The sequence below is a fragment of the Corvus hawaiiensis genome, chromosome 2 (assembly GCF_020740725.1).
Source record: "Corvus hawaiiensis isolate bCorHaw1 chromosome 2, bCorHaw1.pri.cur, whole genome shotgun sequence".
Classification (NCBI taxonomy): domain Eukaryota; kingdom Metazoa; phylum Chordata; class Aves; order Passeriformes; family Corvidae; genus Corvus; species Corvus hawaiiensis.
This window is the reverse complement of record NC_063214.1, coordinates 90,466,313-90,479,641: the sequence shown is the minus strand read 5'-3', so window position 1 is coordinate 90,479,641 and position 13,329 is coordinate 90,466,313. Positions and strand designations below refer to the sequence as shown.

Genomic DNA, 13,329 nt, shown 5'->3' with positions numbered 1-13,329 from the left:
AATAATTCTGTGCCTATTGTTTATATTCTGCTCATAGCCGGTAGCACCATTCGTTAAGTGAGAAGTAAAAACCTAAAGGACAAAGTGTTGCAAATATGTTTCCACTGAGTTAATCACTGCTATAATTTTGCATGTAGGTTCAGTTGCCAAAAATTCACATGCCTAGAGTGAATTATGTGTGTAGGTCATAAGATCAGGGCCTATAAAGAAACATGGAAATAATTTTCTCCAAAATACTTGCTTGTGAAGGTTTTCAGTATAAGCAGCAAGAAAAAAAGTATTTTAAGATATTAATTTAAATATCCTTTGAGGACATATATTACATGGTTTTATGCAGTGTATTCTTATTATTTCAAATAAATCTTAAACATCACAGATAAGAACATCAAGTAAATGTTTAGAAATGTGTAGAGCTAGATTACAGTAAAACATGCTCCTTTATTAGATACATTGAGGGGTTGTAAATGTTGTGCAGTGGATGATTTCCTGTTATATCAAGACTACTGCAAATATCACGATTCTAATTTGATATGTCCTAATTTTAAATATAGCACCACCAAATGGGGTGCAGATCAGACTAACAAATCTATGCACACTCTGTCTTGGCAGAGCATAGATTTTCTTCTATATAAAAAAGTAAATATGACTCAAAACTATACTCAAAGGAGACCCATTGGGGGACTGCTGCACTAACACATCATATACACAAGTACAAAATAGAGAATTGCAGAACTGCAGAATGGTTGTGGTCGGAAAGTACCTCTGGAAATTGTCTAGTTTAAGCCCCCTGATAAAGCAGGTCCACCTAGAGCATGTTGAGCAAGATTGCATCCAGGCAGGTTTGAACATCTCCTCAGGAGGAGACTGCACAATCCAGGCAATCTGTTCTAGTGCTCTGTCACCCTCAAAGTAAAGACTTTTTTCTCATACTCAGAGGGAACTTCCTGTGTTTTCATTTGGGCCCAATGGCTCTTGTCATATTGCTGGACATCACTGACAAGTGTCTGGACCCATCCTCTTGGTGTCCAGCCTTAAGATACTTGTATTAATCAATACAAATATCAATTTGTTTTCATCAGTAAGATACCCTCTCATTTTTCTGCAGACTAAACAGTCCCAGACCCCTCAGCCTTTCCTCATAAGAGAGATGATCTATTCCCTAATTATTTTCATAGCCCTTCACTGGACTGTGTCAAGTAGTTCCTTATATTTCTTGAATGGGGAAGTCCAGAACTGGACACAGTAATACTGATGCTGCCTCACTAGGACTGATTAGAGGGTGAGGATCACCTCTCTTGACCTGCTGGCCTCACTATTCCTAATGCATCCCAGGACACTATTGGCCTTCTTGGCCCCACTGTTGGCTCATGGACAGCTTGTTGTCCACCAGGACCCCCAGGTCCTTCTTTGCAGAGCTGCTTTCCAGCAGGTCAGCCCCAGCCTGTGCTGCTGCCCAGGGCTGTTCCTCCCGTGGTGGAGGACCCTTTGTTGGACTTCATTAGGTTCCTCTCTGCCCAACTCTCCAGCCTGTCCAAGTCTCACTGAGTGGCAGAAGAGCCTTCTGGTGTGTCACTCATCCCTCCCCGTCTTGTATCATTAGCAAACTTGCTGAGGGCACACTCCATCCCTTCATCCAGGTCACTGATGAATCAGCTGAACAAGACTGGTCGCAGTGTTGACCTCTGGGGAATAGTGCTTGTGCAGGTCTACAAACAGACTCAGTGCCACTGGTCACAACCCTCTGAGCTCTGCCTTTCATCCCTTGTCAATCCATGTGTTCATCTCACTGTGTGCTCATTCTCACTGTGCGCTCATCTAACCCACACTTTCCGAGCTTACCTGTGAGGTTCTTATGGGAGACAGCGTCAAAAGCCTTGCTAAAGATAAGGGAGACAACAGGCACTTCTTCTCCCTCATCTACCCAGCCAGAAAGATAACACAGAGACCTCTGAACAATGTAATTGAAAAGGGACGTTTGGCAGCTTGTTTTGCAGATTGCACATGCTTTTAACAGATGTGATGGCAATGGTCTAATAAGCAGTTAAACTGTAGGATAAACATGCTCAGATTACTCTAACAAAGTTTGAAGTGTTAGCGTTCCACCCTGGACAGTGGCCTTCATTGTTTTTCTTGCTTCTTTCAACAGCAGAAATTCATTTGTTAAGAGAGGAGCCCTTTAGGGGAATTTTATTTGTATACAAAGAGAAAGGCACTGTATTGTACAGGTCACCTACCTTGAAACTAATCTTAGAACTCAGAAAAATGCAATATAAGAACGGGAATATAATGGTGAGACCACAACAGCTATTAAAAAAAAAGAACAACCAAAACCCAAAAAACCACGTTAGATAGTTTTTCCTGTTTTTCAGACAGAAATAATTGCACATGAAGAATGATACATGTCCATAGCCACAATGTCATTTTTTGAGTAACGCATCCTTGCTCTCTTATGGCAGGGGGCAGGTTACTACACCTAAACCTGTGCTTGCACAGATGACAATTCTCACAGAAGAAAATTATGATGTCTGCCAAAAATCAAGAGCTTTGAATTGAAGAACACTAGAACCTAAATGGATGATGAAATCCTAACTGTACTTTCCTGTAGATCAGTATTAAGATTTTCTTGAAATCTGTCTTTACCTCCCTTTTTTTCCCCAAGGAACCCTTTATCATTCATTACACAGGATAAGTAGGTACTGATTACACAGCACCTACTGAATAAGCAGCTACTTAGAAAAGTAATCTTCACCAGCCAATTAGCAGTGCCTTATTTACTGCGCACCCAAAGCCTGTTGTAAATACAGAATTATTCATTTTTTCACGGTCTTTTCTGGGCCACTCATCACTGTAGTATTTGCATGCCTCAAGAACACAGATGAATTTATCGCTGCCGAAAGATAGGAAACTATTATTATTATTCCCATTTTACAGCTGAAGAGATAGGGACTTGCCTGGAGCTACACAGTGAATTAGCGGCAGAGTAAGGATTAAAATTCATGGCTTGCAACCCTGAGCACTTTACTGGAGATTGCACTGCCTTGCAGTCAGAGGTGCTGAGAAACCACGGCTCTCACCAACTTTGTCTACCATTTCAAATGCTCTATAAGCCTTGGGCAGCCCAAGCTGGTCATCCATAAAATAAGACATACAGTTAAAGGTCAGCTGCCAGAATTTTGGAGTTATCTTCACATTGAGACTAATACTTCAGTCCAGTGCTTACGAAAGGGCTCACCCAAACCTGGGTGAATGCCTTAGCTACCAGGCTGCTGGTGGTTCCAGGGTGGGTAATTTATTTTTCCATGATGTAAATGCTGGAACTCAAAAAGCTGTGATAAAAGCACCATAATCTGATTTCCAAAAAATGGCACTTTATGATGAAACACAGTTAAGAGTGAAAAACTAACTGACAGGCTCTCCTGGCTTCAGCAAAGGTAGAATTTCTTCTCAGTAGCTGTTACAGTGCTGTGCTGTGTATTTGGAATGAGAACAGTGTTGATAACACACTGATGTTTTGGTTTTTTGCTAAGTTGTTTTTATCCTAATTCAGGGACATTTTCCTTGTCTCATGCTCTGCCAGTGATGAGGTACACAAAAGAAATTGGGAGGGAGCATAGCTGAGACAGATGGCCCAAACTGACCAAAGGGATATTCCACACCATAGAATGTCATGAGTGGCATACAAACTAGGGGAGTTACCCTAAGGGGGGCTGACCTGGGTTTGGGAAGGGGGCTTAAATCGTGAGAGGCCTTTTGGACACTCAATGTGAGGCACAAAGGGCTGAGATAAAGGACAGATCTGACCAGAGTGTGTTAAAAGAAACATGACACAGGCCTAATTTCTCTTCTTGGATTCTTCACCTGAAACTCATTCCCTCCTGCTGTCTTGGACATATCCAGGATGCTGCCCCAGAACTCGACACAAAAAGCATCTGATTAACATTTGACAGCTCTTGTTTTGTTCTTTTTAGTAAACTGGGAAAACACCAGTAGATCAAACTTCAGTCATTCTAGTGGTCATGTTTTATTTAAGTCACTGTTTTCTCTTTGAAGCTACTCTTTTGATCCTCTTCTGTGCAACTGAGATGCTGTGCTCATTGACCATTCCCACTTTTTGGCTGCTAAAATTAACATGGCTGTTAGCTCCTTGCATCCACAAGTAATCTATTGAGATAAGCAGGTAAAGTTTCTCACAGAAACTGACCAGCAGTCTGTGATCCATTCAAAGCATATAGTCCCAAACTAATCCTCTAGTTTTCAGCTGCTGAAGATGAAAGGCATGGCAATAAATCCAGTTTATGTTACTTAAGCAAACAGTCTTCTTTCTCATAAATATGCAGCCAATAGAGTTGTTGTGGACTTTAAAGAAGGACCAGACACAATAGATGTGCATCCCTGTCCCTCCAGTACAGCACAGGCTGTCAAGAAAAACACTCTGCACCTAGGAATGAACTTGAATCTGCTCCATCCTAAATATGCTGAACACTCAATCACCTCTGTAAAACTGGAACACTCTAAGAGGAGAGAACAAGGAAAGCCCTCAAAAAATTCCCAAAGTCCAAAAAGAAAATGACTGCCCGCAGCAAAGAGTTAATTTGACTTTCTCACAGTGCAAGAAAATGTCCAAAGCATGGGTTATATGATGGCTCCTCACAGCTGTTCTTAAGTCTTTCTGCAGTTATAGCCTCCTCTTCCATCCCACTGATATTTTCAGAAATATTAAAACCAAAATGCTGATTAACTCTGGTGTTTTAGTCTACTTTTTTCTATCGACTAATACAAATTGGCAAATTTGAGCCTGCACTGCAGTTGTTTTGTGAGCAAGCCACCTGCATTTTCCATTGAATAAATTTGTGATGAAAAAAAAAGAAAGCCTCTATTTAATATTTGTGCCAAATCTCATTCTTCAGATTCAAACAAACTCTCATTGACTGAGTCATAATTACTAGGTCACACTCCAGGCATAACCTCAGCTGATGTATGGGTGTAGTTCTGCTGCCCTTCACTTGGCCAATTTATACTGCATGAAAATCTGGCTTACTGAATGATATACATAATATATGTTACTATTTTTATGTTTCTGAATTCTACTGCACTGGGACTGAAAAAGTATTTTCCTACAAAGCTGTAGGACTGGCATCACCTGCATTCATGTGGTATATTATAATGGTTGCTATAGTTCAATCATTAATATTTAACATCCTGTAAATATTTTGAAATCAATATCTTTTCCAAAACAAGGCACTGTCAGGTCATTTCCTTTTTTTTTTTTTTTTTAACAGCTCTGTTTAATTTCAAAAGTTAATTCCAGACAAAACAATTTAAAAACTAATTTTTCTTGAAATTTTATTAATTATAGTACTTGAATCTATACAACAGAAGTCACATTTAATGGGATTCGGAACTGCTGAGAACATTTATTCCCACCTAACCTTTGCCGATAAATTCAGTCTCAAAATCAGTACATTGCAAATCCCAAAATAAATGTAACTAGTGTCTACAGCTTTCCAAATGGTATGCATTAATGTATTTTCCTGTAGCAACAGCTAATTATTGTAATGAATCATGAACAGGGTGACTTGAAAGCTTATGTGAAATTTTACAGAAGTGGATACTAATATTTGTTGGCATCTTTGACAGTTACCTATATTGATCAGAAACAGAAATAATGAGTTCTGTCAGTGTGCCCAGCATTCATATAAACAACACAGGGAAATGCAGTAAATACGGAAACTACAGCAGCCAAAAAAAGACCTGAGCTCATCACAACAACTTAAAACATGCTAATCCAATCTCATCTTAGTACTTACACAGCCGAAACCCAGCTGACAGTTGATATGCACATACATGTATCAATAGGCATAAATATGTAGAGTTTATAACCTAAATATGAGAGAGAGGGATACATGCATATGTATGTATAATAGAATTCACAGATTTACTCCGAATGTCAAATAGATTTTGGTACCTCTTGTCTGTATTTAACTAATTTCTGAACTTCAAATACTCGGTTCTTAACATCAGTAAATACATTATTTTACTATAGTCCTACATTGTCCATTAGTACACTCACCTTCCATCCATTATGAATTTTTAAATACATGCTTAATAAAGAATTTATCAACATTGATCCTTTCCTCTTAGTTCAATGAATTTCTGTGTAGTTCCTTCTAAGATTTGTTCTCTCCTTCCTCTTACGAAGGAATTAGATGTACAGTAGCATATGCATAAAGCCTTGAATATTGATGCAGAGCTCTCATGCTCCAGTTTAAGCCTGATTAAGATTTCTTTAGGAATCATGTTTATGAAGCTGAATTTTTGTGGTTATTCTCCACAAAGCACTTTCTTAATTGGATAGGTATTTGCTCCACTGTATCATTAAAGGTGTGCTCTATCCTCACAAGGAGTGCACCATGCAGTGTCTTACTTACAGTAAATTTGCACCCAAACCATCAGATTATGTACAATGCTACCCTAATGACCCATTATTTTTCAGTTGTAGATATAACTGCTACTCTACCTACCTAAAATACTAACCAGTAAATTTAACCATTTTGAAGAAATTAACTTAAGGTATTTTATATATGATAGGGTCATAAAATTCTGGTTCACGGGTTTTCTGAGTTGATGCTCACTTGTGTGCAAAAATCTTGTGTCCACAAACTTATCTCTGCTAAAAGCACAGTGCCAACAAGAGAAGAAACCAGGGGAAGATTCAAGGTGAGATAACAGCAGGCCCTTGTTTATGGGATATAAAACTCATGGAAGAGGTGACTTGCTGCAGTTTATGGATACCCAGAAAAAAGAGCCTGTATTCTTACAACACAAGAGGAAAGCAAAACAGAAAGTCACAGTTTATAGTACTATGGACATTTCTGGACTGTGTGATGCAGGAGAGATTTTTGTTACGTAGCCCCTCTGCCTCCCAAATCTAAGACCATGAGCCAGGATGTGTTGTAAATCCCTTTGGCTTCCATTATTTGTCTTTCAAGGGCAGACTTTGGTAGGCTGCTGGAACAGGGAACAGATTTCACATCTGAACCTAGCAAGGATGTGAATAAAACCACAATTCTTCCACAGGAAAAATATTTGTAAGGAGGTTTGACCCTTCACTCTGAGTTTTCATTGCTATCCACTGGTGTGGAGGAAATTCTCTCTTTTCCAGGGCAGAGGCGAAAAGGGTCCATCTCAGTGGCAAGCTGAACTGATATAAACAAATGGTCAAAACATATGTAACATTTCCCTGCAAAGGCACTGCAGGGGCAGTGCCAGGCCTCATGAACCCCACCATCAGCCCCCCAGCTGGGCTAACCTGTAGGGAGGAGAGAATGGGTAAGGGACAAAGGAACTGTAAGGAGTCAAACAACAAAGTGGGTTTGGAGAAAAAGGAACCCCTTTATATGGGTACAGAAAGACAGGGATGTCACTTTAAGTAACAATCTTTGCTTTAATGCTCCAACCCAAGAGTCAGAGCATTAAAACCTTAAAATGGGCTGAAAAATGTTGGAAATGTTCTCCACTCCTTTGGATGTGGGAGGTATCTCTAGGAAACATTTTGCTGGTCTAAAGGGGTAAAGTCTCTAATACAAAGGTATTACATTTCTTGGCAGACCCTTTTGAGAAGTAAGGCTACCAGCATCTGGGGTTCTAGTCTTGGAGTAGGGACCTCTGTAAGGTGCCTAGAGTGGTTTTCAGAAACAGTGAATCTTAGGACATTCTATAAATCCATGACAACACTATTCAGGCACACCCTGAACATTTGCTCAGGTGTTAGTCTAATATGTGAAAATGGACTGAAGGTTGCCCATAGCAGACAGGATGAACTGCCAAAGGGAAAATGCAGCCTTTCATTCATTTCTAAACTGAATCCGTGCAGAAAGCACCCTGCTCAGGATTAGATTCAGATGAAGTTTTTAACACCTTTGAACCTGCAGATTGGGGAATCACAACAAATAGCACACAGAGGCATCAGTGTCCCTTGCTAAATGTGTTGCTTCTCACAATCAGCTGGAATTTTGCTGGAACACAGCAGGCAGGCATCTGCCTTTCTGGGCAGTGGCTCCACCGATGTCTTCTGTGCTACACAAAAAGGGACCAACTCTATCTCTGAGCAATCCTTCCCAATGTTACTCTGCCCCCAGCTACACTTCAAAAAACTCAGTTAAGTAGTTCCTTACTGCCACTGGGATGCACAGAACAAACCACCAAAACATCAAGTCCTAAATGCAGCTCTGTCTGTGGCATGGCCCAGCAGACAAGTGAAATGCAGCAAACTGGTCATGTTTTATGGTGTTCGTGGCATTATAGAGTGGGCATACATGAGGGAAAAAAAGGCTATCAATATCCCTCCTTATCATTCAGAAATACACCAAATGCTTCAAAGTCTATCAGACTGTAATACCTCTCACATCAGCAAGGTTGTTTGTATCATTTCACTACTGGACACAACTGTGAAATGGCTTGGAGAAATGAACAGAGAGTTTCACAGGATGGCACAGTTTTCATAGCTTACAGGATCACAGGATGGCTGAGGCTGGAGGCTGGAGGGCACCTCTGGAGGTTACCGAGGTCTCCCTCCTGCTCAAACAGGGTCAGCTACAGTGGGTTTTCCAGAATCATTTACCTTCAAGTTTTGTCTCCACAGACAGAGATTTCACAACTTCTCTGGGCAACCTGTTCCTATGTTTGACCACCCTCAAAGTAAAAACATGTTTTCTTGTATTCAGGTGGAATGTCATGTTTTTTAATTTGTGCCCACTATACCTTTTCCTGTCACAGAATCATTTAGGTTGGAAAAGACCTCCAAGATCATCAAGTCGAACCTTTGAGTGGTCACCACCTTGTCAATTAGGCCATGGCACTAAATGTCACATCCAGTCGTTTCTTGAACACCTCCAGGGATGGTGACACCATCACTTCCCTGGGCGGCTCTTCCCAATACTTAACTACTCTTTCTGTGAAGAAATTCTTCCTGATGTCCAACCCGAACCTTTCCTGGTGCAGCTTGAAATCATTTCCTCTCATCCTGTCATTGGTTGTTTGGGAGAAGAGACTGACCCCCACCTGGCTACAGCCTCCTTTCAGGTGGTTGTAGAGAGCGATAAGGTCATCCCTGAGCCTCCTCTTCTCCATGCTAAATAAACCCAGCTCCCTCAGCCGCTCCTCACAGGACTTACTGTCAGTCAGTAGCATTAAGCAAAGTCTGTCTCCCTCTTTTTCAGCCACCTGCCCTCAGGTATTTACACCCATGGATAAGGATCCCTCAGCCTTTTCTTCTCCTGTCCAGACAATCCCAGCTCTCTCTGCCTCACCTTCGTAGGGGACACACTCCAGTCCTTTAATAACTTTCTTGGTCTTCTGCTCAACTTTTTCTACCATGTGCACGTCTCTCTTATACTGGAGAACTCTGGTGTGTCTCACCTGGGCTCAATAGAGTTTTGACTCCAGTCTTTACAGACACTAGTAAAGAAGGGAGTGAAAACAAGACTTTCACCCTTTGCTCAGATCCAGTCTTTGCACTGAGAGTGGCTGAGTCTGTATTAGCTGATGATTAGGGGTTCCTTCAATGATTGATGAATTCAGACTGCTCTCTATTGGAAAAGGATTTGTATCACCAAAGTCACTGTTCCAAGTGCTGCCTTTTGTTGAATCTTAGCTAGGAGGCCAAAGGCAAAAGACTTCAAGAGAATAGGCAGTCCCCCCCCACCTAGATGATGGAATTGAATTGTTTTGGTAGAAGAGAATGCCTCTGAAGAGGCTACTTGCAGCAATTCCCACAGCATGTCACGACTCCGTGCAACTTCATGAGTTCTCTGTAACTCTCCTGGAAGAAGGAATGACTTGATCAATCACAGAGACACCTTTGGCTACTGGCAAAACAGGCCATTTTCTAACAGAGCGTCGCAGTGAGGGGCTGGTGTGTATTTCCCAGTGAGCTCCTGAGGATGTGCCATAGTAAAAACCACAGTCCAATTTGCCTGCACTATTGTTTCAGTCCCATGTAGAGGATGATCGACCTCCAATGTATTCATCTCTGCAAATAAGCAACATTACTTAGTGAAACAGGGAGAACTGTCAGAGACGGACCACGCAAACTTCTCCCAAATTTGAAAGAAAATCACTGTATGGAATGGCCATGTCGGTATTTTGCTACATGCCAGCACAGAGAACAATCAACCAAACAAAACATTTCCCTGACCCTAATAGAAAGCATTTGATTCACATACTAAATTCAACGTATCCTTTAAAACGTGACAAGGAGGCTGAGGATACAAACAGGGTGTGAATCACAAGGGAGTGCCTGAAGAAACACACAGCGGAGGACGTGCAATACTGTCGCCTTCATAGCAGCGACCTCTCTCCTGCCTGCAATAACTGCGATCGCAGGCCAAAGCCGCTGTCCTGCCGGGATCCAGCCCGCAGACTGCGCAGTCAGTGTTTGACCAGCCCGGTCCGTGCCCACCGAGCGAGCGCTGCCCGGCTCGCCCCGCTCCCCGTCCCCCGCCGCCGGGGCCGCCGCTTGCGTGGGGCTGTGCTGCCCTCCGGCGGCCGCGGCACGAACAGCAGCCCCGGCCGAGGTCGCCCTCCCGGGGACAGTGACACGGCGGGAGGAGCGGGTGGGCTCGCCGCGGCGTGGGTGGCACCGCTATGCGGGACACCGGCACTTCTCAGCTCAGTGTTTCGCCGAGTAAGGCGCTTTCGTGGAGTCCTTTCCCGTGGCAGGGGTTGGAACTAGGTGATGTCTAAGACCTCTTTCCAACTCAAACCGCTCTGTGATTCCATCATTCTCGTTTATCTTTTCTTTTTCTTTAAGCTTTCCTTAAACATTTTCTTGCTATTCTGCTCCCCCAGCTCCTAAATGCTTTCTCCCTTTGGTGTCGAGAAGCGGATCCACAGCATATGGCTTTGCAGAGAAGATCTAGGGAGTCGGAGGAACGGAGACTCAGTTCTGCTCGTCAAGGAGCTGGAGCGAGAGGCCGAAGCACACAGCTGTCACCCATTTACACCAAAGTCTAGGCCAATATTCCTACATATATCTTTTGTACAATTATTTAGAGATCGCGTATTTTTACAACATCACCTATATAGAGATATAAATAGTTTGTACTAGAAATCAAAGCACTGCAAAAAATGTGATTTAAACACTCCTAGGAAAGAATATTATCATGAGAAACTACTGGCACTTCATACTACTTAACTCAGATATTTTTAAGCACTGGGAAAGCTGTTCTGATAGCAACATTCATTCACAACTTCATATTTATTGAAGTCACTAAGGAACAACGAAGAACAACGTATGTCATTGGCTCTGCATTCAAGATCATAAATCATTGCTATAAAACTCGAACACAGCTAAGCACCAGATAGAGCTATTGAACCATAGACTGGTTTGGGTTGAAAGGGACCTTTAAAGATCATCTAGTTCAATCCCTGATAAGTCTCAAGGGAATGCTGAAGAGGGGAATTACAAAGAACTGCCCGAGAAAATGCTACTCGATTGATACTAGGAAAATGATTCATTGTTTACTTAGAAAATTCTCCCTGGGGCAACATTTCTGATTTTGTTAGGTGGGAAAAAATGTAAACTGAAATTTCTAAGGACCAGTTTTCAACTCAGATGGTGCAGACTGGGAACTAGGCACACATAGAGCAGCACCCTCTGTGGCAATGAGCTACAGAACTAATACTGATTTCAGTGGAGGTATTAATTTCATAGAGCTTTTATATGGATACAGGGAAAAAACTAGTGCTTCATTAATCCATAACGTTGCCTGAAAGACATACACTACCTCACTGGATCTGATAATTTAATAACTGAGTTTGGAGTGTTACTTTGAAGTACAGCCACAGCAGTATATACAGAAATCATATATTATCCGGTGTAACATGTGCATGCTGCAAAACGTTGCATTCATCTCAAGGAATCCCCAGGAACTGGGACTATATAACACTCATTTCATCTTTAATGTAGTTCAAAATGCACTTGCAAGCACATTATATATGTGACTTGAACATGGAGCGAGTGTAATGCTCCTATCATTGAAGCCGTGAAACAGTGCATCCATTTTTCAGGAATAGCACCACACACAATCACAAGGAAACCTCGAAGTTATTGCAGGTCTCCTGGAATTTGTAATACTGATATATAAACTACGGATGTCTAATAATGAGGATGTAAAAAAGAGAGTTTATGTTGTGGATATAAACCTACCACTTCAGCATTTAATGGTTTAGGTCAGGTCCACTGGAAGAGGAGTAGAGCTAAGATCTGGATATGTAGGGATGTATGTATACATATGTACGCTTATACACGTGTGGTAGGTACAACGAGCCTATATACCGGCAAGCCTCGGCCATGCCGCTGCCCCACGGTCACACCACACCTGCACGCCCGGGCTGTGGCAGAGGCTCCCTCTCCCCGAGGACGGTCGGTGCCGGCCGGGCTCGCTCGGAACCCTGCCCCGGGGGCGCTCGGTGGGGGCTGCTCGCGGGAGACCAGTGCGGAGAGCTCGGGGAGCCGCTGAAGCCTCCCGGGGCTGCGACGGGTCCGGGAGCGGCCCCTTGCCGGGAGGTCCCCGCCGGGGTGCCCGAGGGTCGGGCGCGCCCCGCACACCGCCCCGCGCTCCCGGCCGCGGGCTCCGCGCGGGGGCGGCGCGGGCGCGGCGCTGCGGCGGGGCCGCGCCTGCCAGCGGCCGGGAGGCAGCGCCGCCGCTCCCGCTCCGCTCCTGCTGCCGCTCCGCAACTTTCGGGCAAACACTGCCCCCTCGTCCTCGTCCTCCCGCCGGCGGCTGGTAAGCGCCGGGCTGCCGCGCCCGGCCGGGCAGGTGGAGGGCGGCGGGGAGCCCCGGTCAGCCCCCCGGGCAGGCACCGCCGCGCCCCGCGCCGCGCACATGGCCGCGGGAAACTTCGGCCGGCGGGCGGGGCGGGGGCAATCCCGGAGTGCCGTGGGGACTGGGGAGGGAAGACGGGAAGGAGCGGCGGAACGGGCACGGGCGGGCAGGTGCCACCCTCCGCGGAGCGGAGCGGTGCGCGTCGCCCCGGGCGCAGTGCGCGGGCGGCGGCGGCGAGTGAGCGACGGTCGCCGGACAGGTGCGGGCGGGCCGGGGCTGCGGGCAGAGAGCGGCGGCCCCGCAGTGCCCGGTGCGGAGCGAGCGGGACCCGGTGCGGGGCAGCGCGGGCCGGGCGGGGGAGCCCCGGGGGGCGGCTTTTGGTTCGGGCGTTTTGCCTTGCGGCGCCGGCGGGGTGGGAAAACAAGTTGCTGAGCGATGTAGCACGGGGGCACAGGGTTCAGGTGGAAAATCCAGGCAATTCCTCTCTGGGTGTGTTTCTGGG

General features: G+C 44.5%; 2 protein-coding genes across 2 annotated transcripts in view; one reads left to right on the top strand and one right to left on the bottom strand.

The window, feature by feature from the left end:
- Positions 1-13,329, bottom strand: part of GABRB3 (gamma-aminobutyric acid type A receptor subunit beta3) — a 203,487-nt gene that overhangs the window by 141,811 nt on the left and 48,347 nt on the right. The window lies entirely within an intron of this gene.
- The window catches only part of GABRA5 (gamma-aminobutyric acid type A receptor subunit alpha5), a 57,019-nt gene continuing 56,364 nt past the window's right edge, over positions 12,675-13,329 (top strand). The window contains exon 1 of the mRNA XM_048324999.1: positions 12,675-12,788. The gene's annotated coding sequence lies outside the window, so the exon portion shown is untranslated. The remainder of the gene's footprint in view (positions 12,789-13,329) is intronic.